Raw genomic sequence first — 5,462 nt, forward strand, 5'->3', positions numbered from 1 at the left:
TATTTCTTTTTGCGACAGTATTGATTATGTCACAAAAAAAGGTTTTTGATTTTTTGCGACGGTGTGGTGCCGTCGCAAAAAATGCAATATTTATTAAAAATTATAAAATACCTGTTTTTTGCGACGGTTTGGTACCGTTGCAAAAAAAAAAAAAAAAAAAAACTAAAAACTAAAAACCTCCTATAAATTAATTAAAAATATTAAAATTACCTATATTCAATGAAAAAGAATTTTTTTTTAAAAAAACCAAAAATTGCATAATAATATAAACATTCCTCTATAGAAATAATAATTTCTCCATAATAAACATATTTTTAGATTCATAACCATACATTAACAAAATTAACCCAGTACATAATGTTCCATAATACATATAATGTTTAAATACATAATGTTCTTCATAATTCAAAATAACATAAATCAAAATTAAAAATTTTCCTCAACATTCTCTGTGGTACAAAAACAAAAATTAATAGCATTCTTCACAGGCATGAAATCCACAAGAAGCAAACTCCTACTCCGGAAATATTTGGAAAAAAAATAAAAATAATTAATGACAATATAATTATGTGTTAAAAAGAAATTGGACTTCTTCCCTATAAATGTTTCAACAGCAAGTAAGCAAGACAACAGTGTTGTGATGATCGCAGTATTGCTACCAGAGAGTTGAGCAACTCCAAATCGGTCTTCTTTGTGCGAATGAACAGTCAGCGAGGAGACAATCCGGGCACACCATGCACATAACTGCATAACAGTGAGCAATCACTATAAGCTCTTTTAACCAAACATTTATAGGAGATGGCTTGAAAATAGATATTACAAACACATACTTATATAGTAGCTAATCAAGTATATGTGTCCCTTCCCAGAGAAACAATGTCATAGAAGTATATGAACAAAAGTAATTAAGAGTTGGAACACACTAGAATCTGAGAATACACGTAACTTTGGAAGATCACAAACTAAAACTAAAGTCCAAAAAATAAGTACCTACATCAGATATTGAATCCACACCAAGGTCTACAATTCAAAAGATAAGTACCTATAGCAGATATTGAAATTCAAAGTAGTTTTTAATTAAAAAGCTAAAAAATCTAATTACTATTTTTCTTGTAGTGTTTTTTCTTTTCTTCTTTTGTTTTATTTTATTTTATTTTTTCGATGGGAGGTGTGGGGAGAGAGGGTTGAGGGAACAACAGGTCAAAACCTCTATTTATCCATATGCAAAGTGGAGTATCCCATCATATCTGGATAGACTTAACCTGTTAATTGCTTAAAGGCCTGTATTTTTGCATCAAAATTTCAGGGGTTTACTAGCCCATTCTCCTCTCCTATCTGGACTCATCAGGGGAACATGAGGTCCATAGAAGAGCAATACTTAATCCAATCCAAGTAGGTACACATTCAAGACCCAAACACCATTGCATTTCCAAAGTAAATAATTCTATTTAGTTGTAACCAAAGTACGAACGCATCACTTCTTTCAGTAAGGTGGTCTCCACTTCCCCACCATCACTAACCTAAAGAAAAGAGCAGTGACTATCTGTCTACCGATCCATCAATTAGCAAAATGCATGTGTGCAAACACACACATGGAGGAAGAGTGAGAATAGAGAAACCTCTAGGACTGAGTTCTTGTAAATCATGTGAATGTTCCACGAGATTACTAGATGAGCTCACACGGCCACATACACACAAAGACTTGAAGTAGAAACTTTTCAAAAATTACAAAGAATATAATTCTTGCTACCAATGCTCATAATAATTCTTGGCACCAATGCTCATACATTTCTGAAAACTGGTTTACCACTCACAAAAGAGAGAAATTTAAGCACATTCAATAATGTGTAGCAAACAAGAAATATTGCATCCATTGACACAAGATTTCAAAATTTTATTAGTTATTATTTTCTTCATTATTTGAGCCTACACGCTTCTTACACATGTAAACTAGGATGTCGATTTTTATTTTTATTTTTATTTTGATAGGTAATTACAGTAGACTCGAACTTTAGTCTCTTTAGAATGAAGTATTAAGCCATTGGGGTTTATCTTGGGGGACAAAACTAGGATGGAGATATGGTACACAAATTCATAACTAGAGATGTATAAGTATAACCATATCCCCGAGACTGAAGGTAGGAAAAGTTACCAAGTTCAACTTCTAGTGCCTATGTTGGAAAAAGACACCTAATGCATGTCCTTTAATCAAAGAAAAGAACAATTCATGACCTTCAAGGTTCCCACAATCTACATGTGGCACAAATATATGTGCAAGGAAGGGGGGACAAAAGGGATAACAACATTTCCTGATTAAAAGATAATATGAAAATCCTTACTAAAACTTGATAAATAAAAACTATGAACATCATTGGATGAATCCCCTTAACATACAGACAGAAGAATGAGAGATAATATGAACATAAGTTCAAAGTACAACTATACTGGTCAATGCACAACCAGTAGTCTAACAGGACCCAACTGTTTTTCTTTTTCTCCTTTTTTTTTTGGGATCCGGACCCCAATCTTCAAAAGAAATAATTTTTAATAGAAAAATTGATCGAGACCAACATTGCTGATAAAATAAGGAATAAAGTTAACTTATCAAAAAATATATAAGAAGCACACTTAGCCTACTAGCAGTTTTTTAAGTGAGGTTTAGGAATTCAAGTGCTAGATCTTGAGTTCTAGTTTTCTAGATTGTTATTCTAAATAACCACACTCACTCATGCACATAAACACATTATTATTGTTGTTTGGTCCAGCAATTAGTTGTAGTAGCCTCAAGACTCGCAATATGGAACAAAAGAATTGTCTCATTGGTCTAATATCATAATACGAACAGGACCTGATCATTTCCAATAACTAGCAAGGAAACAAAATAGTAATATACTCTGGAAATTAAAGGTCTTGGCCATCAGGCCCATCTCATATGACTTTACCACAACTGGACCAGCAACTTATAAAAATCAGTACAGTTCAACTCCTGGACCACCTCATACTATACACAACCCCACCAAGAGAAGATATAAACACATACAAAAATGGTAATATAAACCCTTATTTTCAACCCATTCTTGACTTGTATTCACAGCTAACAACATAAAAGCACTTTACAATTACAAATTCATCTTCCTATATATATTCAGCAAAAGAAAAAACTCATTTTCTGAAAAATTATGGAAGGAAAAAAAAAAACATGAATGGTATATAATTCTTACAAAGAACACATATGAAGAAGAATTATACATATATATATATATATATAGAGAGAGAGAGAGAGAGTGAGAGAGAGAGAGAAGGTGAAAGGAAGCACAAAAACCAGAAAGGAAGACAACAAAGAAGAGTTAAGATGTAAACTGTGTTTGTTTATATGAAACAGAACAATATAATAAAAACCCACTGAATCAATCAAAATTATCTCAATAAAATTAACCGTATATATTCAAAGTAAGCAAATAAAACCTTGAATAAAATTAAACAGGATAAACAAGGTGAACAAAAAATTGAGTAAGCTCGTAGACCAGGAAAAAGTGGATCAAATAATAAACATTGAAAGGGGAAAAAAAGAGAAAGATAGATCGAAGAAAGAGGGAGACCTTTCGAACGTAACCGTACTCGCTCTCCTTCTCTGAATCTTCGAAAGTTGTCAATCGAGCTCCGTATACGGATGGCATTTTGTGAGACGGATCAGAAGAGAAACCGAAATAAAAAAATCTAAACTTCAATTCTGTAGATCAGATCGTCAAGGAAACACAAGGTTTCTAATGGAATTCCTATATATAGAGCGGATTGGCAACATTAGGTTTCTGAGCAACTCCTTCGCCACTGGAATGAGAGCAGCAGAGGGAAAGCCAATGGAATGAGAAACAAAAGAGTGAGGCTCCTTAACCCCGTCACTCGACGCCATCATCTGCCGTGCTCACAGTCGCGAGAGAGACAGAGATGGGGATTTTTGGTTCAAAAATTAGGGATTTGAGATTTGGGGATTTTTGGTTGAGGGGGGAAAAACGAGCGGGAATGGAAAAGGGGGAAGGGATTAGGGATTTTTGACATTGGGGATTTTGGGTTTGGGGTGGGGGGAACCCGAGTGGGAATGGAAAAATGGGGGAGGGGGGGAGGGGAGGGGGGAATGGAAATTTTTTTGGAATTTTTTTATTTTTATTACAAATGAATATTTAAATAATAAAATGATTCTTTTTTTTTTTGCAACGGAAGATTTGTTAAAAAAATTATTTTTTATTAAAATAATTTTTTTTTTATAGTTGATGAATTTTATTTTTTTTTTTACATTTAGTAAGGTTGAAAATTTATTTGTTTCATATTTATTTTAATGAATAAAAAATTATTATTATTTTTTTTATTTGGTAGAAGTAGGGATAATATTTTTCATTAAAATAAAGTTAATTTTTTGTGGTCAATGAAAATAATTTTTTTGTGACTCATTTTTTTTTTTAATACTAAAAATCAAGAACTATTTTTTTGTGGTAGAGGATAGAAGTGGCAGTAGTGGTGAAAGTGGTGGATAAGAGGTGATAGTGGTGGTGGTAGTGATGGTGAATGAGATAAGTGGTGAAGTTGTGGTAGTGGTAGAGGAGATAGAATAGCGGTGGTAGATGAGAGGTAATGGTAGTAGTAGTGGTGGTAGTGGAGTGGTAGCGATGATGGTAGTAATGATAGTTGTAGAGGTGGAGTGACAACAGTGGTAGTAGTGGAATGGCATTTGTAGTAGTGGTGAATATGGTAGAGAAGATGGGTGGTGAGAGAGAGATAAGTGAGAGACAGATAGAGAAGAGAGATAAAGAGAGAGAGAGAGAGAGAGAGAGAGAAACAGACAGAGACAAAGTGATGAGCGAGAGAGAGACAAAGTAGTCGCTAAAAGTGCATTTTCTTATAGTGGATTGATAAATCGAAAGGGAGCTCAGTAAATAGAGAAGACGGGAGTGAGAGAGTGAGCAACGCAAAGAGAGAAAAAGAGAGAAAAAGATAGAGAGTAAGAGACAGAAAAAGAGATAGAGAGAGAAGAGATATGAACGAGAGAGATAGAGAGAAGAGAGATGAACGAAAGAGACAGAGAGAGAAAAGAGATGAGAGAAGAGATAGATAAATAGAGAATATGAGAAGGAGAGAGTGAGCAAGGCGAACATAATAAGGGAGAAATAGACAAATAGACAAGCATACAGAGAGAGAGATGAGTGATGAGTGAGAGAGAGTGAGAGTGAGAGTGAGAGAGAGACAAAGAGAGAGAGACAAAGAGAGAGAGATAGACAGAAAAACAGACAGAGAGAGAAAGAGAGAGAGAGATAGAAGGAGAGATAGAAAAAGAGAGAGAAACAAGAGATGAGCGAAAGATAGACAAAAAGAAAGACAAATAAAGCGAAAAGAGATGAGCGAGAGAGAGACACAGAAAAAGAGAGAGACATAGAGAGAAGAGAGACAGATAGACAAACAGACAGAGAGAG

General features: G+C 34.1%; 1 long non-coding RNA gene across 1 annotated transcript; it reads right to left on the bottom strand.

Moving 5' to 3' along the window:
- Nucleotides 1–355: 355 nt before the first annotated feature.
- Nucleotides 356–4,054, bottom strand: LOC145823418 (uncharacterized). The gene is made up of 2 exons (XR_014365708.1): nucleotides 3,600–4,054; nucleotides 356–744 (listed from the first exon to the last, which is right to left on the bottom strand). It is a non-coding gene; the product is annotated as an uncharacterized LOC145823418 (long non-coding RNA).
- Nucleotides 4,055–5,462: the final 1,408 nt, after the last annotated feature.

Source organism: Camellia sinensis, chromosome 4 (genome assembly GCF_055761805.1).
Source record: "Camellia sinensis isolate YWXY chromosome 4, ASM5576180v1, whole genome shotgun sequence".
Taxonomy (NCBI): domain Eukaryota; kingdom Viridiplantae; phylum Streptophyta; class Magnoliopsida; order Ericales; family Theaceae; genus Camellia; species Camellia sinensis.